Raw genomic sequence first — 22972 nt, 5'->3', positions numbered from 1 at the left:
GACTGCCCAATTTTGATATCTACTATCTAGCTAGCCAACTTCAATATTGCAGCAGAGTGCACTCCTTATTTTCTGAATGAATGGAAATGGGAGTCGAAGCTGCCGCGGGAAAATAGGACTAGGCTGCTGGATTTGGGTGGGAAAATGTGGCAAAGAGCCTGCCAAGTAATGGAGAACCCGTTCCCGTGCTCCCTGTAGATGCCGCTAGTAGCACTGGATGGGATGGATGGGCAACTGAGGAGGAACATCAGAGGGCAGTGGGAACAGATCGGTATAGCAACCCTCGGGGATGTGTGGCAAGACGGGAAGGCGATAGAGTTTGATACACTGGTGGTAGATGCAGGATTACACCGAGGACAATATATCACATACGCCAGGCTGGTGAAGATGATAAGGAATACATGGTCGGAGTCGGTGCTGGCTCAACAGCCATAGAAACTTTTAATGATGTGTCAGATCGGGGACACAAGGTCTCCCGAATATACAAACTGTTGATGTCTAAAGTGGGGAAGGAGGTGGTCCAGACGAGAACAGACTGGGAGGAGGAGGCTGGGGAACCAATGGGAGATGGGTTATGGGTAAGGGTACAGGATTACCACAAGAAAGTATCGAGGAACGTGAGGTTGCAACAGGTTCAATTATATGTTACCCATAGAGCATACATTACCCCTAGGATGATAGCTAAATTTAAAAACCCAGGAACACAAACATGTCCGATATGTGGGGAGGTGAACGCAGGAATGGCACATATGTTCTGGGCATGCCCTGAAATAACGAGGTTTTGGAGGGAGGTGGCCCACCTCATGACGGGAAAGGAGATACATTTGGATGGGAACTCCCTGTGGGCGTGCATGTTAGGAGGGTTCCCTAGGCCGCATAAACTGAAACATACGAGTAAACTCAAGGACCTGGCGTATATACTGGCCAAATGTAGGATAGCAATGAGTTGGAAAGCGAGTAGAAGCCCGAAGGTAGGAGCCTGATAGCACGATCTCCAAAAATGGGCGAATGCTGAAACAGTGGTGTGGAATGAAGCAGCAAACAGAGGTGGGGAGGAAGAGGTGGATACGTTGACAGCCTGGAAGCAAATAGTAGCTACACTGTCCGGGCCTGACCACGCTAGCCCGGAGGAAGACGGCCCCTCAGGGGGAGAAGGAGGGAGGGATGCCCATAGGGGAGGTAGTGGAAGGCTGAGAAGTGGGGTAGGCTCGGGAAGGGAGGAGGGGTGGGGGGGGTGAAAATAACATGAAACTGTATATGAGAACGGAAATGCATGCTGGCTGTATTACTGTATGGCTATCAAGTATGAACAATTGTTTATGCAAGTCTGTAAGTTACTGTGTTTTATATAAAATAATAAAAACTGTTTAAAAAAAATGTAGCCTTATAAATTCCTGTTGAACTACACATTCTCCTCTGTTGCATGTTTATCCTACTCGGCTTTGTGGGGGAGGGGGGAATGTCCGCCGCATCACCATTTTATTTTTGGTGCCTGTGGTTTTGCGTTTATGTTGTCAGCTGTCATAGTAATCTTTTTTTATTTCCTTCAGCAGAGTCCATATTGAGTGTTTTGTTGTGTGTTCAATTCTTCCCTCTGCACCATTTTCTCTGTTGGGGATTTGAGGAGCAAGTCCTTCTTGATAAGGCTTGTTTACTCTTTTTGGGGGGTTCATCAGTTATCTGCTCCACCTCCAAGTTGCATTAGACGCAGAGGGCTGGGAATCTGCCTGCCAGAATACATTCTGCCTGATGGATTCCTTTCACTGCCTTGCACGTCTGTCGGCCCACCTGACAGTGCCAGGGACAAAAGTCTGCCACCTCTGGGCTGTCGGCATCAGTTTGCCTCTTACTCGACTCCATAGGGCCAGGTAACATTCACTTTCCCCTGCCCCATTTTGTTATTGTCAATAATTTAACTTCGACCTACCAAGCCATAACGCAGTGGTTTGAGCCGATCCATTTAGAAGTGGAACAGGGGCAACAGCAAGGAGCTTTGGAGGCACCAGCTATGCTGGCAAAAGGTCTGCTAAATTTCTTTAATGCCAGAATGTTACATAAGGAGACGCAACATCATTCTGGCACACTCAAAATCAACGCATGTATATTCCAGTTTTCTTCTGTTTCCACACTAAGCTCAGCCTAATTGTCATAGGCACATAGAATATAGTTAATACACACTTGTTTGATTGGGTGCTGGAATCTTCCAAAATCGTTTAGGGAATGGTGCCACTCAATTTGCTTGTTTTTTCCTTCTTCGTCTTACCTGGCCAGGATTCACAAAGTCTGTGGGTAAGCATAGGTATCCTGTTTGGGGGAAACTGCTCAACATAAATTCCTAGATCAAGAGGTTATGTGTCTCACTCCCTGACCCTCCAAAAGCATGGCATTCCAATTGCTGATAAATGGTATTGGGTTGGCTTGTTTATCGCTTCCCCTGTCGCGGAAAAACAGACTCCTTAAATCTCAGGTGAGGTTGGTTTGTCAAATATTTAATTGCAGCACTGCAGGGTGAACACAGACAAGAAGAAAATACAATCCACAAGCAGTCCCGCCCCTTTATCGGCTCGTCTTGATACATTTTTAGTACATTGGCCCTCATTGCATGTTGGTCGGTGTGGAATAAACATGCCGGTATTATCGTATAGTGCCAGTTTTCTGCACCAGCCAACTACAAGTTTGTCTGTGAGGTGGGCGGAATGAGCTCCAGTGACAGCATTGGCATATGGCTCATTTGCCAAATACTTGAATACGTTGATGCCCCTCCATGAGTTTACTAAAGATAGGGAGCACATGTACTTTAAACCCAGAACCCTTTTTAAGGTTTCTATTCTGTGACCAAGCAAGACTGTTAAAGACAGACCTATCCTGCAATGCACCCAACTGTTTAATATTTTTCTTTTTCATCTCACCCGAACACTGCCAAGATTAGCAGTGGAAAAGGGGGGAGGTGCAGGTGGGGGGTGGTGGGGAGGTGCAGGTGGGGGGTGGTGGGGAGTTCAACTGTTTAACTGTTATATTCAAGAGCCCACAACAGAAGGAAATTAGAATTGAATGTATGAAGAATGGTTAAATTGTATATGTTGTCTTATGTATGCGTATAACCTGTGCTCTTGGAAGAAAATAAAAATAAAGTTTGTAAAAAAAATAAAAAATAAAACCTGGAGGTGATTCTGCCACCTTACCTGCAAAAATCGCTGATATTATACGCCTGTAATACCATCAAATTCCCCCCCATGGAGTCCTATGGGACTCATGCAATGGGGATATACCATCAGCACTCGGAATCTGGTAATGGCATTTGTTTGCTGGTACCCTGGCAGAATCACTGCCAGGGTACTAGCAAACTTGTAATGAGGGCCATTGACCTCCATAGGATAAGTGGATGACTTTGTAGAGCCAGGCAACCCCAGACGCGCAAGGTAATTTTCCTTTCTGGAGATAACCAACACAGAGGTGTACCTGTAATAATTATGCCTTTTACTACTCAAACTACATTTGTTTGAAATATCTTTACCTTATGTGACTTAACATACCTTTGCCAGTGTAAGCATATATCTAAATAATGTGCAGTAGAATACAAATGTGTTTATCTTTTCCATTCCACCTACAGAGATGCATTTCAAAAGGGATTCCTTTCGTCTGCGATGTTAGGTCTAATGATAAATATGAGAACCAGCCATTATTGAATCGGCATGCTCTTTACATTTACATTCACTTATAATTACATTTCCCATCAACTTTCTTTAAGCATTCATCTGTATACATTTGCAATCATCCTCCACAGTTCCAACCCCCGCCCCCAATTCCCACCTTCAGGAAGTGGAAAATAGCCCCAGACTTTGTAATGGTTTGTAGTATCAGTTCCAGATAACCAGTTTGATTTTCAAACATTTCTTCGGTTTTGTCTTCATCAGCATTAGTTTTTCTTGACCCTTCATTGCATTAAGAGTTTTGTTTCCAAAACTATTAAAAGTGCATCTGATTTGTGTATATATAAGCAATAATTTCACATAATATAGCAAATATCAAAAGGATCTTCATACTGCAGCTGCTGCCCATGATTCAAAGGCATTCTGGGGAATCATAGTTAGGAACCTGTATGAATTGGATCTAGGAACTTCTGTAGTCCCGCAAGTTCACCTAAGAGAGAAGGACTGGATGCAGCACTTCAATTCCCTGTACAGATAGAACTCTGAATCTGAGAAGACGAGGAGGATCTTTGATCAGAATCCGACGAGTCACTGTCCCTTTTCTCAGTCGGCAAACTTCTAACTGTAACGCGGAAACAAAATCCATTCAAAGCACCAGGACTAGACTGGTTACCAAAGGACCTATTCTGTGTGAATGCAAACCTACGGGCTCCTTGGCACAGTTCTTTAATGCCCTAATTATAACCAGCCACATCCTGGACAGTTGGAAGACCGGTGTCATTGTGCCGATCTTTTGGCAGGGTGATAAATCCATCACATGCTTTTATCGTCCAATCGCCCTCCTGGCTGGAACATCCAAGCTTTTTGCAGGGATACTAATAAATAGAATGGAGGGCTGGGTGAGGGAACATAATGTCCTGTCTGCCATCCAGCACGGGTACAGTCAATCTGTACCTCAACTTGTATCTGATTCTGGCAAGATATGTGCTCCTTCTGGGCTCTACTATTTACGTGGCCTTTATGAATCTGAGCTCTGCTTTTGACCATGTAAACAGGAAATTCCTTTATATGATTTTGGACCAGATGGGCACACTGAGACCCCGATCCAGATAATTGACGATCTTCATATAAATTCCAAGGTTCTGGTTTGTTAAGACAGAGGGGGTAAATTGACTGATCCTATAAGGGGTAGCAAAGGGCGTTAGGCTGCAGTGTGTCCTTGCTCCCAACTTGTTTAATCTTTATATAAATTCCCATACACCCACTCTGGAAGACACAAATGCTGACGTCCCCCAGTTTGGGTGCAGAATGCTCCCAGCCCTAAGCATACTGACTATACAGTTCTACTCCCCAAAACGCCCAAATGTCATGCATTTCTTGACAGCACGAAAAGGTTGCCCCAGATCTCGATAGCTTTTACCTGCCATAGGCTTACCTGGGATCAGTTTTAATGAACGCCTCTCCTAGAAGAGTAATATTGACAGACAAAGATTGAAAATGAATCTAACTATTTGGGGTTTGTTTAGATTCGCCAAGGTAATTAGGCAGTCCTCAGTCGATTACATATTTGAAATATAGAGCTATCAGGCTATTTCTGTCATGCGCAGTAGGAAGGTCAGGCACACCAGCACACCGCCTTACAGAACACTCATACCCGCAGTGATTCTCTGACACATAACACAGCGAGAATCTCCAAGTCACAGTCAGCCCTTCACATGATCACGCTACCTGTGGTGCGAGGGAAGCGTCACCAACTTCCAGGCTCTATCAGAGGGCGATACTATTTGTTCCCTCGTTTCCGCTGGCAACTGCCATGGAGATTGCGAGAGGGCTGGAGCAAGACTAATCGACAACAACTACTTCCTGGTTCCGGGCCGAACTCTCGGTCACGTGCCCTGAGCTCCGCTCACGTGATCAGGAGTCGACGGGTATAAAAGCGACGCACTTTGAATCACTCGTCTCTTCACAGCTGTTTCGCGACACTGTTTGGCGTTTTTGAGTCACGTTGGATTCACTTGGTTACAGATCTCAAGCTTACGGATTACGGACTGGGTTTTCTTGTTCCTTGGATTTGGCATTTGGTTTCTGCTTGGATTTACGGACCTTTTGACTTTAGCTCATGTTTCATGGATTGATTGGATTATCCTTATCTGCTTTGTCAAGTATTCTACGCTCTCCAGAGTTCCTCGAACTGCTACGTTACCACAGTTTAATACTTCCAAGAATCATCAGGTGGTAGCCAGCGCTGAGTTTCGGGCGTCTTGGCTTTGAAGGATTACCGACGCTTCCGAGCACCACAGCCTCAGAGTTACTGGCAGTTAGAATATAACCCTTGGGTAAGACCTATTTCAATACCAGTTACATTGTTGACAGTACTGTTTTTGTTTATACTAATACCTAATTCATTCCACAGCTCTGGGGTCCTCGGCGGCGTCTGTTCCTGCGAAACAACCAACAACAACAACCACCTGTGGCCTCAAGGCTCGCACGGGGAGTGATTTTTCTTCTCTCCGTGTGGAACTTTGGGGCAGAGGCCCAGATATTCTTCACAACGAGTCAAGTTACGACAGACTGTGAAGCCGCGGGTTGTGTTGAATATGGAGGCCGCAGCCGATGACCCCGTTGCTGCATTGGTACAGGCAATCACAGTGTTGAGGGCGGAAATGACAGCTGCTAATACCGCCATACATCAGCGGTTAGACCTCATCCAAAGTACTCACAATCCCTTACCCGCTGATGCAGTTTGGCGATTTGGCGGCGGCCCCACCAGCAGTAGAACCACCTATTGTACCCACTGTAGCACCTCAAGTTCCCGTATTGGTGCCCACGCCCTTTCCTTTGGCTGCTCCAGAAAGATTTCATGGGGAACCCCGAAAGTTTCGTACATTCATAAACCAATGCAAATTGCATTTTCTTTGTAGACCTCAGGCTTTTCCCGATTCCACCACAAAGGCAGCATTTACATTATCTCATCTAGCTGGTACAGCTGCCGCCTGGGCAAACCAGTTACTGGAAAACAACAACCTGTTCTTTATGATTTTGACTTACTAGTCACCGAAATGATTTCAGGTATTTGACACACTCCACCAGGCCCAGTCCTGGGATCTTGAGTTATTGGAATTATCTCAAGGAAAGGGTTCACTCATAGTATATATTGCACGATTTAATCAATTGGCCGCCGAGACCTCTTGGCCTGAAGCAAAGAAAGCAGTGGTGTTTTACAGAGGACTCAGTAATTCCATGTAGGACGCCATGGCTGTCATACCCTCTTTGCCCACACAACATGTTGAACTAGTTGACCTCGCCCTACAGATAGACGCACAGCGTTCTGAACGTAAAAATGAAGCAGGGTTTCCTAGTACAGTTCAGACCTCCTCTTCCACAGATACAGGTGGTGAACCCATGCAGATAGGCGGAATCCGCAGCCCGATTTCCCAAATTGAGCGAGAACGCCGTAGAACGGACAACGCCTGTTATTATTGTGGCTTAAACGGTCATTTTGTAAAGACCTGTCCTCGGCGTCCTAAGACAAAAAATTTGGTTTTTCAGACTGCTCGACCCTAGATTCGAGGGCCGGATCGAGCAGTTCATCCACTCCCACGGAAATGATACCTGCTTTTGGGAGGGTTAGGCCAGTGGTGGTACAGGCTACTTTGAAACCCACTCCAGAGGTCACTCACACAGTTTCTATTGTTATTGATTCAGGTGCCACAGGCAATTATGTTGATATAATTTGGGCTAAGTCATTGAATCTACCCCTGGTTACCAAGCAAAACCCAGAACCTGTACATGCAGTTGATGGCACGGCATTGATTTCCGGTTCGATCAGACAACAAACTGCCCCAATCACCATGAATATACAGAACACCCATCAGGAAGTGATTTCCTTTGACTTAATATCGACACCACAGTTCGGGTTGATATTGGGTATTCTGTGGTTGAAACAACATAATCCCCTGATTGACTGCAAGTCTGGGCATGTTCCGTTTGAGTCGGAAATATGTCAAAATGTTTGCCTCACCGCACCCGAAGGCATTGATTCACCCCCACGTGCTTTGGGGGCCATAGCACAACTCACGTTGAACGATGACACTTCTTCTTCATTATCAGAGCCATACTTGGTGGGGGCGGTTGTAACCGGCATTCCTTCTGAATACCAAGATTTTCAGGAAGTTTTTGATAAGGGTTCTTCTGAAATTCTTCCTCCGCATCGCCCTTATGATTGTCCTATTGACATAATTCCTGATTCCATCATTCCTTCAGGGCGCATTTATTCACTATCTCCCTCGGAGGAACAAGCTCTCAAGGATTACATCGAAAAGGCCCTAAAAATTGGTCACATACGCCCTTCTACCTCACCAGCGGCCAGTCGTATTTTTTTTGTTCCCAAAAAGGAGGGCGATTTACGTCCTTGCGTGGATTACCGCCGCTTGAATTCCATCACCATAAAAAAATGGTATCCTATCCCTTTGATCACTCCATTGTTGGATAGATTAAGTCACGCCACTGTCTTTACAAAACTCGATCTCCTTGGAGCATATAACTTGTTTAGGATTCGCCCCGGAGACGAATGGAAAACTGCTTTTTGTACTCGGTATGGGCTGTTCGAGTATGTGGTTATGCCCTTTGGGCTTTGTAACGCCCCCGCCACATTTCAACGGTTCATGAACGAGATATTCCATGACTTGCTGGATGTATGTGTAGCGGTATATCTAGATGATATTCTCATTTTTTCACTAAACCTAAAGGAACATGTGACACACGTCCGCGAGGTTTTGTCCCGTCTTCGCCAAAATTCACTTTTTGCTAAACCCGAGAAATGTCATTTTCATACTGACAGTGTGGAGTTCTTGGGATTCCATATTACGCCCGGGGGTCTATCCATGAATCATTCTAAAGTTTGTGCTGTGTTGGATTGGCCGAAGCCCAGTAATCCTAAGGCATTACAATCATTTCTGGGTTTCTCAAATTATTACAGGTGTTTTATTCAGGATTTTTACTCCATTGTAACACCCCTGACTGCACTAACCAGTCCCAAAGTGCCTTTTGTATGGCTAGAAAAACATCAGACAGCTTTTCACGCATTAAAGACAGCATTTACTACTGCCCCCATTCTGAAACATCCCGATCCAGAACTCCCTTTCATAGTGGAAGCAGACGCATCCTCATTTGCCCTTGGCGCAGTGTTATCCCGGCATTGCCCTTATACAGGTCAATTACATCCAGTGGCCTTTCATTCCCGAAAATGTTCCCCTACCGAAAGCCATTACACTGTCACGGAAAAAGAATTATTAGCCATCAAAGATGCCTTTCAGGTTTGGCGACATCATCTGTTAGGGGCCGGATATACTATCACGGTATTCACAGATCACTGTAATATCCGGGACTTAGCCTCACTCAAGTGTATCAATAGTCGGCAGGTGCGATGGCATTTATTCTTTGCGGCCTTCGACTTCCAGATCAAACATAGATCAGGCTTGTCCCATGGAAAGGCAGATGCACTATCACGTTCCCCTGGCGGAGTCTCCCTACCTGTTTTTCCGGAAACTCTATTAGACCAACATGTCATTTGTCTATGTACACCTCCTTTACCACTAATGAAATCGATTCGAACATGGGTTTCATTACATCCTGAACAAGTCTCAGAGTGGAATCCAGTGTTTCATGATGGTTTACCTTTCATCCAGAATAAATTATGGTTACCAACAACAGAGACCCGCATCCTTGCTCTGGAGTGGTCCCATGACAGTGCTATCAATGGACATCCTGGACAAAAGAGGACGTTGGATCTCCTCAAACGCTGGTGTTGGTGGCCATCCATGAAACACGATGTTGAGGGCTATGTGAAAACATGTGCAATATGTGCCCAGTGCAAGCATCGTCGGGGGCGTCCAGTGGGCCTGTTACATCCTTTGCCTGTACCCCCTCAACCCTGGCACACAGTGTCGATGGATTTTGTGACGATTTACCCCGAACTAAGGGCTTCGACACAGTTTGGGTGGCGGTGGATTCTATTTCTAAACTTGCTCGATTTATTCCCTGTTCTGGCATACCCTCCGCCCCAACCCTAGCCAACCTATTCTTTAAATCTGTCTTCTGTCTTTTTTGGCTACCCACAGTTATCATCTCGGACAGAGGGCCGCAATTCACGTCTCGGTTCGGGCGGGCGCTCACAGGTCTCCTGGGCATTGATTCCCGTTTTTCATCCGCCTATCATCCAGAAACGGATGGCCAGACTGAGAGGGTGAACCAGGCCATGGAACAGTATTTACGCTGTCTCATCTTACAGCACCAACAATCATGGTTAAATGTCCTACACCTTGCTGAATTCGCTTACAATAACTCCTTGCACACCTCCACTGGTTCTTCTCCCTTTTATGTTCTGTATGGTCAACATCCCCATACCTCGCCTGTTCCTGATTTCACACTTTCTGTTAATCCTGCTGCGGTTGCTTGTGCCCGTGACCTATCTGCTATTCATGCCCAGACACTCACTCATCTTCGCGAGGCTCAGGCGTCGGCGAAGTCTGCGGCTGATAGGCGGAGAGCTGTGGCACCTTCCTATTCTGTGGGGGAAAGGGTTTGGCTTTCCTCCGATTACCAGGGTGTTGCAAATTACTTCCCCGTTTTGTGGGTCCTTATAGGATTTCTGCTGTGATCAATCCGGTGGCTTATCGCCTCTCTGTTCCCTCTTCCTAGCGCATCCATCCTGTGTTTCATACCTCCTTGTTAAAACCTTGCTCGCTCCTACCCGTCTTCGCTCTGCCCCGGGACCCGTTTTTGTGGGTAGTTCTGAGGAGTATGAAGTGTCGAACATTCTGGGGTCCCGTGTGGTTAGGGGTGGTCTCCAGTATCTTGTGGAATGGGCGGGTTTTGGCCCGGAGGAGCGATGTTGGATCCCTGAGGCAGATGTCCATGCCCCGCGGCTGGTTTCTCGTTTCCACCTGGACCATCCCGCATGCCCACGTGGTCCTGGGCCATTGGGGGGGGCTCTGTCATGCGCAGTAGGAAGGTCAGGCACACCAGGCGCACCGCCTTACAGAACACGCATATCCGCAGTGATTCTCTGACACATAACACAGCGAGAATCTCCAAGTCACAGTCAGCCCTCCACATGATCACGCTACCTGTGGTGCGAGGGATACGTCACCAACTTCCAGGCTCTATCAGAGGGCGATACTATTTCTTCCCTCGTTTCCGCTTGCAACTGCCATGGAGATTGCGAGAGGGCTGGAGCAAGAGTAATCGACAACAACTACTTCCTGGTTCCGGGCCGAACTCTCGGTCACATGCCCTGAGCTCCGCTCATGTGATCAGGAGTCGACAGGTATAAAAGTGACGCACTTTGAATCACTCGTCGCTTCATAGCTGTTTCGCAACACTGTTTGGCGTTTTCGAGTCATATTGGATTCATTTGGTTACAGATCTCAAGCTTACGGATTACGGACTGGGTTTTCTTGTTCCTTGGATTTGGCGTTTGGTTTCTGCTTGGATTTACGGACCTTTTGACTTTAGCTCACGTTTCATGGATTGATTGGATTATCCTTATCTGCTTTGTCAAGTATTCTACGCTCTCCAGAGTTCCTCGAACTGCTACGTTACCACAGTTTAATACTTCCAAGAATCATCAGGTGGTAGCCAGCGCTGAGTTTCTGGCATCTTGGCTTTGAAGGATTACCGCTGCTTCCCTGCACCACAGCCTCAGAGTTACTGTCAGTTAGAATATAACCTTTGGGGAAGACCTATTTCAATACCAGTTACATTGTTGACAGTACTGTTTTTGTTTGTACTAATACCTAATTCATTCCACAGCTCTGGGGTCCTCGGCGGCGTCTGTTCCTGCGAAACAACCAACAACAACCACCGCCTGTGGCATCAAGGCTCGCACGGGGAGTGATTTTTCTTCTCTCCGTGTGGAACTTGGGGACAGAGGCCCATATATTCCTCACAACGAGTCAAGTTACGACAATTTCAATCTGGAGAATCTATAGGTGGGGAGAATATCGTCCTTGCCCACCTTCTCAGTGTGCCCTGATCCACCCCGTCTTTTATTCTAATCTGGAAACTGGCCTACCATTCCTGACAGGCATACTATCTTTGAAGCCACTCCTTTTGTGGTGAGCTGTGTGGTTTAGTCAAGAGGGAGCTCTCACTAGACTACTGCTCAAAAATCTTGAGAGTATGAGTAATAGTCAAAAACCTGGCGGCCTTATTTTTTACACAAAAGGGTTTTAGGTTTTTCGGGTCTATCCCGGAAAGGATTGAAAAATCTGTCCACCCAGCAGCTCAATGACAAATTCTGGCGAGTTTAATAGCATAAAGGAGTACAAGAATTTAGGTAAACCCCCTGTCAGGCTGCACCTGCCGCTATGTCAGGGTGGGGATCTGGCTAGCTATCTCACCATGGTCCCTAATTCTTATCACTGGATTATTTTGACCAGAGCCAGCCTAAATGCCCTCCACTTAAGGATCATAACATGCACCTGGCTAGGTGCACAGAACTCGGGTGATGGGACTTGCCTGTGTGGCAAGGAGGAATCAGTGCCTTACTTTGCGTTGTTTTTCCCCTTTTTACAGGGATGCTTGAAAATAACTATTAAATGTGCTCAGGACCAACGGTTTTCATTTTTGCAGACCTGCTTTCTTGTTTTTGTTGTCTCTCCCCAATCTGGGAGTTGCTTTTGCTCTTGCAATGTTTCCATAAGGCAGCATAGAAACAGAGAATGAAATTTCTTACCAAGATGGTGGTACAATAATTGCGTCATGGCAACATCCGATGTTTTAACCCTGTAATTCTTTTGTTCAATGTTATCTATTTTATGGAAATAAGGTCTGATGAATTGTGATTTAATGTTTTTTCTTTTTTTAAATCCTTTTTGGATTTGACAGTTTAATTCCTTGATGTTTTGCCGCAAATATGTTTGATGGATTTTTGTACTACAAATAAACATATTACTACTAGTACAACAAAAGGATCTAATAGATTATAGAAGCTCTTGACCAAATAAAATTGGTGTGCCAGGACCAAAGGGACCAACCACCCTGTGTAAATATTCCTTCTGTTAGATATAGTCACAGATAATATCATTAAGGTTAACTGCATGATTTGGGACAAATGTACAAACTTTTGATCCGACCACGGCAAAAAAGCCTGCTTTTGAGGTAATTCTATTTTGCAGCACCATATTATGCAAATCCATTTACACGTGATTAATTGGAGCGCTTTTGATGTGTCATTTTCCACTGTACCTAAGAGGAGTGGCAATAAGAATTTAGTCCTGGGTGAGTTTAATCCCCACTCCTATGATCTAGTAACCCATCACTTCAGAAATCGTTTCTTAGCCAGATTCTTTTCTATCTTTTGGGTGGGATAGCAGTTTAATAAAGCTTTGAAGCAAGGTAGCACATATTCCATAGACCAGCTTCCAGCCCAGTCCCTGGGCAAACAGATATTTGGCGAGAAGCCACATATAAACTTTAGGTGAAAGAAAATCCTTTATTAAAAGAGAAGGACACATTGATTATATTGATGTTTTGTATAAATGGAGAGTTATTTGCTAGTGCTTATTCCTATAAACAAAGGCCCATGTTTGGTATAACTCAGAAGGCCTTTAACAGGAGAAATGTATCAATATTGCAATCAATTTCTTGTGAAGCTGATAAGGAGGAGGAACATTTGGCAAGCCTGAAATACCCAATTGTGAATAACGACGAGAACAAGGTTTTGGACTGTAAAACCTAAAAACTAATTTCAAGTCACTTAATTTTCACACAGTTTAAAGGGACTGGTGCAAAAGAGAAACTGCAGTAGAGATTATGTAGAAGATGTGCATTGATCCAGCATCTGACACATTCTGGATGCAGGAATATGTCCAGGTTGCAAGTAAAAAAGTGTTTTTATCTTCAATCCAAGGATGAGCATCCAGGCACTGTGATGGATGACAATAAGTATTAAAAGCTTCAACAATCAAAACCAATAATAAAAACAGGAGACATGGAAGGTCAATGTTCAAACGTTTATAGTTTGTTCAATCAGAATATTATGAATGCAGGATTCTTGGTGTAGTTCAAAAGCCTATTCTGCATACAAAGCTATGAGCAGAAATAACAGCAATGCTGACCAGGAACGGAGATTTCCTTGTTGGTTTATTGGCACACTCAAAATTCTCAATGTCTTGCGTTCTTAAAATCCATCTTGTACATCCGAACCAGAATCAGTAAACCAGAATAACCCGGCAACACATGTGTAGCGATGGAGCCAGAAATGTTGTGTGCAAAAGCGTTCCTTGCCGCTCCATCTTCTGGTTCTCTGACTCTCAACTTGCTGGAAAGGTATTGTAGTATGTAGATGTGGGCTTATTCTATTAAATGGAATGGGCAGAAGTGAATTGTTTTCAATGGATCATCTAATCGTTGCACAATCCTCTTCATCAACAGAAATTATACATGCACTGACATGATGATTCAGAATCCTGGAGCGCAGAAGTAGGCTGTTGCTGGTCTCTGCTTCTCTGTCAGCACTCACTGGTGATCAGACTGCATTTTCGTCTGACGCCGACAATCAAATCTTCACTGAAGTATCATCACCCCTTCGAACAGGCGTTTGGAAGTCATGGTCACATACAGGAAGAGATTTGGATGGGGATGATCCTGATGATGCAATGTCTCCAGAAGCGAGAGAAGCAGGGCTCTTCAGAGTCCCTGTTGTCGACTGTAAAGTTTGAGATGAAGGCTGCACCTACCTGCATTTGAGGGCATGGACCTATACTGACTGCTGCTCTCGTTTGATGGAGGTCTGAGTAGTCAGTAAAATCTGGAAGGGTCCCAAACACTGCATCTGCAATGTTGACTTTCTCTAGTGCACTCGCAGGTAAACCAGCACCCATAATTTGATAGTGTGACAGGGTCAGTCGGCAGGTTCCAACTGTCCTAACTTGACCAGCAGATAGTGAGATCTGACACCCTTCACAAGGGACTTCAAATAATTCATAATTGCATCATCTTGCAAGTGGAGACTCAAACTGCTTTCTGAAAGAGGAAGATCATTAGCCAATGCCATAGGGTGCCCAGTTTGATCTAATGGTGTGACAGCTTATGCTTTCTATTAGGTTTAGTTTGAATGTGAAGCAGTATTAATGGTAGGGCCTCAGGCCACTTAAGGCCAGTCCTCTTTTAGACTTTGGTCAACCTATCCCCATTCTGGCGTTCTACTTCACCCCTCGATTTGAGGCAGATCAAAGCAATGAAAATGTTGGGAAATTTTCAAAGATGGAGGTGGTGAGCCGCCCATCTAGGGTGAGGGGAAAGAAAAGAGACTGACTCTCTTCTGGCTATTTCTTGGCATACTGGAATGCCCAATTCATAAAGGACTGAGTATGAATCGCATGTTAAAAATTCGGGGGAAAAGGGGAAAAACGTGTCTGGATTATTAGTTAAGCAGAAGAAAAATCAGTGCTTTAATGCTCCTGCGTCATTTGACTCAAAAGATGTGAAGTTTAAAGAGAAATGGTGGCCAGTTGATAATTGGTCATCCGAAAATCTGTCTGGCCGACTGGTTTCAGTGGAACTATGCAAGTGTGAATCCACTTTCTTCTGGACTAAGGGGTTAAAATATAACTAGAAAAAGAATCCTTGTGACCCTCGACATGGAGGCCTTGTATACAAAGATTTCCCAAGGTGAAACACTCAGTTATTGATCTGATAGTGAGAGAAAAACAGCCATCATTAGACATCCTGGTGACCTTTGTCATGGAATTGGCAGAAACAGCCCTCACAAAAAACGTCTTGATTTATGAAAAATAATTTTTTGAACAAATATCGGGTAGAGCAATGGGGGGGGTGGATCTGTGCCCCCAGCCTAGCCCCCATCTCTATGTAGCAGAATTCGAAAAAGTAAAGTTACCATTTATGATATTGGTAATCCTTTCAAGTACAACATAAATATCTGGTCAAGAAACATTGATGATATTTGTATTGTCTTTGAAGGCAATGAGGAGCTTATACACAGCTTGTACAAAGATATATTATACAGAATTACTTTTTGAGCTTTACCATGATATGGAGCCTTCTACAAGTGAACTTTATAAATGTGCTCCTGGCGGCGAAAGACTGAGCGATTGGATCCACAGTATACCATAAATCCTAATAAAATAGTCTGACATGCGAGGAAAAGAGCAAGACACATTCCACATTCTATGACAAGACTGGAGGCGAGCATTATGCTTCATCTTCCTTTATTCTACTCTTCACAGCAGTTCAACAAACACAATAAAACTCTTGAAAAGTGACCAACAACAAAACTTTTCTTTTAAAACTACAAAGTCCATGAACTTCTGTAGTCCAGGCTCCTTCCGACAGCCACAACCCACTTCCTGTACATGGGCTCCTCCTCTTCTTTTACTGCTCTTCAAGCAGATAAGTACCTCATTTTTCCTCTCCGTGTGTCTGGGGGGATTGACTGGAGAGAGTGGTTATTGGGGTAGCAAACAGCTTTATCAGTGCAGGGCTATGCACTAATAGGCAAGCAGAGGTTGTTTCTGCCTCTATAGGCAGTGTTCACAGGGCGCGCGGGCGGCACGGCGCGGCGCGGCAGGCACAGTAGGTGTTTTATACTAGGCGGCGACCTCGTCGCAGGAGCCCACAGGTGAGTAGCGTTCCCGCGGGGACGCAGTGGAGTAGGCTCGCGAGGCGGCGACCCCGTGTCGCATTACCGGCACTTCGGGGGTGCGGCCGGCCTCGCGAGCGGCGCAGAGCTCATCGCTGCTCGCGCAACGGCCCCCTCCTTTGGAGAGGTGGAGCCGGCACACGCGAGCGCGGGAAGCGCCGATCTCAGGGAGCCCCCACCCGCGGGTGGGCGGAGCTACGATCGGGAAGAAACGAGCGAATAGCGCTCTCGCGAGCGAGCCCCCACCCGCGGGTGGGAGGAGCCAATAGCGAGTTCTGCCTCGCGCAGAAGCCGATCGTAGTCGGAAGCGACTTTAAAGAAGGAAAGGCTTCGAGAGATAGTTACTACAGCTTCAGCTGTAATTCATCACGCGATCCCTCGGTCGCAGCGCTGCAGATCAACAGCTGAGGGAGATCAGCTGGAGGAAAGGGGCAGTGAGAAGCCCAGTGCAGAGGAAAGACAGCGCTTGAAGCGAGGTGTCTCGCAGCTGGCCAGAAGGCAAAAGAGGTCGGTGCAGCCACGAAAATAAAAAAAAAAAAAAAAAAAAAGTGAATATTCGTATAGCAGTGCATCTAAGGGAGCAGGGGCGTGCTAAGACACCTGTGGCAGGTATTTTAGGCACAGAGCACATCGGCATAATGTCGGAGTTCGAGTGGAGCGAGGAGGAACAGAATGAGGACCTCGCTGCCAGCTTCAAGAAAGTGCTGGGTACCTCCCTAGTAGATGCAGTGGCGGAAGGGGTCAGGCCCCTGCAGAGGAGACTGGAGTCATTGGAAGCATGGCTATCCCAACCCAGTACAAGCACCAAGACCTGGAAAAGCACGCCCGCAGAACCCTCGGAAGAGGGGAGTAAGGGGAGTAAGACAGCCCTTAAGAGAAAATTCTCTGACGACCCCCGGGGCTCTTTGGAAGGGGCAGAAGACAAGGCCCCAGAGGTGGTTGACGCGTTTGCGAAGTTGAAGGAGGCTTATTTGCAGCGTCAGACAGTGCCGCACCTCTTGACCCCATCTCCAGGGGAAGAAATAGCTGGAGAAGACCCTAGCTCGGAAGAAGAGCTGGTAGAGGATCGGACCTCGCAGGGAGACGAGGAAGTCGCGGAAGACGACTGGGCCATCCCAAGCGGAGGAAAGAAGGTGCGAAAGGAGAAACATCTCCTGGAGCCCCAGGACGATATGTTCGACCCAGACAGTATCCGCAACCCAAGGTCCTCGGAATGGCAGCCATGTCCCCGGGTGACGCAATATATGGCGGCAAGGTTGCGCAAGGCGCTAGACAAGGAAGTAAGACAGCGCCTTCGGGCTGAGTGTCCATGCCCAGACCTTCCGGGAAAGGTAGCTGAGGCACCCGAACTCGACCCAAAGATGTTGACCTTTGTGTCAAAATCAGTCAAGGACCCGCGCAAGGGCATCGATAGATCCTGGAGGAGCTGCCAGGAAAAAGTTTTGGACCTAGCCGGCCCGCTGGCGAAGATTATGGACCTCGCAGAGAGGGCAAAGGATACCGGGGAAGAGGTGGACCCCGAGGCTCTCGCCGGCTGGGCCCAGAGGGCAGTCTGCCTTCTTGGGAACGCTAACAGCGCCATTGCGTCAGAGCGGCGTAGAGGTCTCCTTCTGAAGATTGACCCTAAGCTTAGTGATTTGGCTTCTTATGAAGCGGGAGAAGGAGCTCAGGGTCTCCTGTTTGGTGAGACATTTGGGAAGGAGATGGGACGCTTTGTCGGAACGTATGCATCCTTAGAGAAGGCACAGGCATCGATCCGCAGGATCTTCCCAAGTAGAGTTTTTGGCGGGACCGGCCATTTCAGGGGTCGAGCAGCCGGTCGCGGCCAAGGGGGAAGAAGATCCCATACATCCAGAGCCCAGTACTGGGAGAACAAGGGCCAGGACACCTTTTTCCCGTCCAGAGGGAGGTTCCCGAGAGGACGCAGATCCAGAGGATCGGGGCGAGGCCAAGGTTTTACACCAGGTGAGAGCGAAGGTTTATCCCCCCGTAGGGGGGAGGACGCGCAGGTTTTTGGAAAATTGGCGCGCGCTTTCAAGCGATTCCTGGGTATTGCAGACCGTCAGAGGTTTGCTCCTAGATTTTGTAGAAGACCCAGTGCAGTCCAGCAGGCCTCAGAGGCAGAAGCTAGCGCTAGCAGAGCAAGCATGCTTAGACAGCGAGTTAGCGCAATTAGTGCGCAAGCAAGCGATAGAGAAATGCGAGGCAGCGCCAAGGTTTGTGAGCAACATGTTCCTGGTCCGCAGGAAGGAGAAAGTGCGGCCAGTTATAAATCTCAAAGAGCTCAACGGATGGATTATATACCGACATTTCAAGATGGAGGGTATCCATCAGCTAAGAGACTCCCTGAGAGAGGGAGACTGGTTGACGCGTCTCGACTTGAAGGACGCATACCTGACAATCCCAGTTCTCGAGGAATACAGACCATTCCTAGCTTTTCACTGGCAGGGGCAGTTCTGGCAATTCAAAACGATGCCATTCGGTCTTGCATCAGCGCCTTGGGCTTTCACGAAGCTGATGAAGCCAGTAGCAGCGGCAATCAGAGAGAAGGGAGTGAGGATGATCATTTATCTGGACGATCTCTTACTCTTAGCAGAGGATCGGGCGGTGCTGGTGTACCAGACACAGTGGGTGCAGGACCTTCTAGGATCACTAGGGTTTCTGGTGAATACAGAGAAGTCCGACACCACGCCAGCACAAAGGTTAGATTTCCTGGGGTTTGTGCTAGATACCAGGAAAGCGACTCTAGAACTCCCACCTCGAAAGATAAAAGATATCAAGAGGGAGATCAGGACATGTTTAGAGAAGCAGCAAGTATCGCTCAGGACTTTGGCGCGGATAGTGGGATTGCTAGCGGCATCTATCCAAGCCATATTTCCGGGCCCGCTGCATTACAGAGCGCTGCAGCGGTTGAAGATCAGACACCTTCAGCAAGGGTTGAAGTATCATCAGTCGGTACCCCTAGATTCGGAATCCATTACGGAACTAGAATGGTGGTTGAGGAATATGGACGCCTGGAATGGGCGTGCCATATTCGGAGACAGGCCAGATCTGATCATAGAATCGGACGCCAGCCGGAAGGGCTGGGGAGCCAGATGCGGGTCTTTACAGACCGGAGGCAAGTGGAGCGAAGAGGAACTCCGCCTTCATATAAACTGTCTGGAGCTCTTGGCGGGTTCGTTTGCGATCAAGGCATTCACGAGAGACAGAGTAAAATCTTGTGTCCTGTTGAAGATGGACAACATATCGGCGGTACGGTATATCAACCACCTAGGGGGGACAAGGTCCAAGATGTTAGCGGAACTAGCGAAGGATTTATGGCACTTCTGCCTAGCATCGAAGACGTCAGTGACAGCAGAATATCTACCAGGCGCCCTGAATGCAGTGGCGGACTGGAACTCGCGGTATCTGACGGACTCCAGCGACTGGAGACTAGATCCGGTAGTCTTTCGAGAATTGAACGCGAGATGGGGCCCGGTGCACATAGACCTATTTGCCTCCCGTCTCAACACCCAGACAAGGAATTACTTCAGCTGGAGGTTAGACCCAGGGGCACAAGGAACAGATGCTTTCCTGCAGGAGTGGTCCGGAGGCACACACTACGCCTTCCCTCCCTTTGTGATGCTGGACAGAGTTCTAGCGAAATGTCGGAGGGAGAAGGCGGAGCTGGTGATAGTTGTGCCCGGGTGGAAGTCCCAGGTATGGTTTCCGACGCTCATGGAGTTAGTGACGGACTTACCCAGGGTACTACCAGATGGAGAGCGACTACTCACGGACCCAGTTGGGTCATCTCATCCTCTGAGAGTGAGAGGGACACTCCCGTTAGTCGCGTGCAGGATATCAGGAGACGCTGGGCGCTGCCAGGAATTTCGAAGCAAGCTGCGGAGCTTATCGCTGAATCCTGGGCGCCATCCACTAGGAGGAGCTATGACGCAGCTTGGGCTAGGTGGTCCAGCTGGTGTAGGAACAGAGGTGTTCATCCCATTTCAGCGCCTGTAGTGGAAATTTTGAACTTCTTGGCGCATTTGTTGCAGGACGGAAGAGCCTTCCGTACTATAGGAGTATACAGATCGGCCATTTCAGCAGGTCATTTGCCGATTGAAGGAGGGCCGGCAGGAGAACACCCCGCAGTAGTAAGGCTCATTAGAGGAGCAAAGTTTAAAGTGCCACCGGAGCCCAGATATAGCTCGACGTGGGACGTAGCGATAGTGCTACGATTACTAGCAGATTGGCCATCAGATAGGTACCTCTCTCTCAAGCAGTTATCAGGCAAACTGGCTATGCTATTGTGCCTGGTATCCTGTAAACGAGTGTCCGACGTGAGAGCATTGGAGGTGTCCAGGAGGTCGTTCGGGCCGGAGGGAGTGACTTTCTCGATAGTGAAGAGAACTAAGACAGGGACCACGTCGGTACATTATCCCTATTTTCCGAGTAATGGGAAATGGTGAGTTGCACGTTGCATTAAGGAATACGAGAGCAGGACGGCGGAATATAGAGCAGTAGGTACCACGCAGCTTCTGATAGCTCGTAGGAAGCCTTTTCACGCAGTAACTGCTGCAACTATCGCGAGATGGGTGAAAGAGATTATGCAGGCTGCAGGAGTGAATGTGAGCATGTATGGAGCTCATTCTGTGAGAGGGGCAATGGCCTCGAGAGCCGTAAGGGCTGGTGTATCTTTAAAGGAAATAATGTTAGCAGCAGACTGGTCGTGTGAACGCACGTTCAAAGAGTTTTATTTTAAACCAACAGAGAATGTAGCAGTTACGGTGTTGGGGGAGCTTTGAACAAGCATAATGCTCGCCTCCAGTCTTGTCATAGAATGTAGATTACCCCTGCTAGCTGCGCAGGGAGTATTAATTCTATTAAAGACTAGGAGGCGAGCATTAAATTCCCACCCGAGTATTGTACTGTCGATTTACATTTGTATTGCTCTTATGTTAGTAAATACAACACGTAGACACCACCCTAAAGACTTTCTATTTGTTTTAATTATTAGGGGAAGACCAGAAGAGTAACTGAAGACAAAAGAGTCTAGAAGGCCGAGTTCGGCAGTTGAGTTACCAAGTTGATGGAGGCTTCGCGCCGTTAGCGAGGAACAGTTATGAGAGTTACATGGACATTCAGAGCGAGTAAAAGCAGAGGAGGAGCCCATGTACAGGAAGTGGGTTGTGGCTGTCGGAAGGAGCCTGGACTACAGAAGTTCATGGACTTTGTAGTTTTAAAAGAAAAGTTTTGTTGTTGGTCACTTTTCAAGAGTTTTATTGTGTTTGTTGAACTGCTGTGAAGAGTAGAATAAAGGAAGATGAAGCATAATGCTCGCCTCCTAGTCTTTAATAGAATTAATACTCCCTGCGCAGCTAGCAGGGGTAATCTACATTGGAACAACATGCAAAAAGAACAGACGAACAGGACAACATCACAGCTGTCCTCAGTTACTCTCCATTGACCAACAGACTAAAACAGGAAATTCCGAAATTATGGCTGATACAAAATGTCGGCACCAGATTTTCTCTAAAACACAGATGAAATCTTAGAGATTCTCTGGTGTGTACGTACAGAAAGGGACTGCCAGAAGACTTTATGGAATAACTACAGATCGATGGGACGTGCCATGTGGACACTGTACTGTATGCCCTCAAACACGGATGAGCACAGCACATCAATCGATCTAGGCTGGAGCTATCCATGGACACTGGCAATACCAGCAATGTTATCTACATAATCACATGTCCCTGCGGCTTAAGATATGTGAGCCTGACCACACGACCGGTAAAAACAAGGATCGCAATACATCGATCATGCATTCGTACCAAAAAATTAACTGCCCCATGGTGGAACATTTTCTTTTACAAAAACATGCTTACTCAGTCTTCATATGGACAATGTTGGCAAAAATAAATATGCCGAAATGTGGAGGTGACCTTGGCGCCATCCTGTTCAGAAGAGAACTTTGGATGTTCAGACTTAGAACTGACACCAGAGGTCTGCGCGAGCACACGAGCTGACAGACTCTAGCCACAATGTGAAGTCTCCTGTGGCAACATGCCTGTGGCTGAATGACATCTCCCAGTACCTATTCAGTGAAGCACTGGGACTCATGCATGTTACGTTATGCACATCATTACGTCTTTATCACTGTAGGAAACCCGCAGAACAGAGGAGCAACATTGTACGCCCCACCCCCATTCCATTTTTCTATTCTTCAGTTTTTTGGAGTTAGAGTACCATTGGGCTTGTGAGCTTGGAGCAAGATGAGTAATTTCTAATCAGATGACCTATGCTGTATGCCAGTAGACACGCATAGAAATATAAGCCTGCTGGCGACTAACTATGAAATATGAAACGCTACTAATTAACTATTAGTAACATTAAAAAGGACCCTTTGAGATCGCATGCTAATCAAATCTGTGTATGTGTTTTCCCCTGAAGAATGAACATTGCCTGCAGCAACGCTGCAGGGAGCTCACACTGTGTAGAAAAAGCCTTGCTTGCCCATACGCCACTGTTCCACCGCAAGACGTAAAAAAACAGCACCACCATGGCAACAGGCTGCACCCAGTGGGTCCGTGCATGCTCGCCATCATGAAAAGCAGCTCTTGCAATATACCGGTGATATTGCTATACCGGTGATATTGCTATACGAACCCTTAATGCTGAA

The 22972-nt window shown here is 46.9% G+C and overlaps 1 protein-coding gene across 2 annotated transcripts in view; it reads left to right on the top strand.

Moving 5' to 3' along the window:
- Positions 1–22972, top strand: part of TMEM106C (transmembrane protein 106C) — a 783213-nt gene that overhangs the window by 256211 nt on the left and 504030 nt on the right. The window lies entirely within an intron of this gene.

The sequence above is a fragment of the Ambystoma mexicanum genome, chromosome 3q (assembly GCF_040938575.1).
Source record: "Ambystoma mexicanum isolate Mex_15411 chromosome 3q, UKY_AmexF1_1, whole genome shotgun sequence".
Lineage (NCBI taxonomy): Eukaryota > Metazoa > Chordata > Amphibia > Caudata > Ambystomatidae > Ambystoma > Ambystoma mexicanum.
This window is presented reverse-complemented; position numbering and strand designations above follow the sequence as displayed.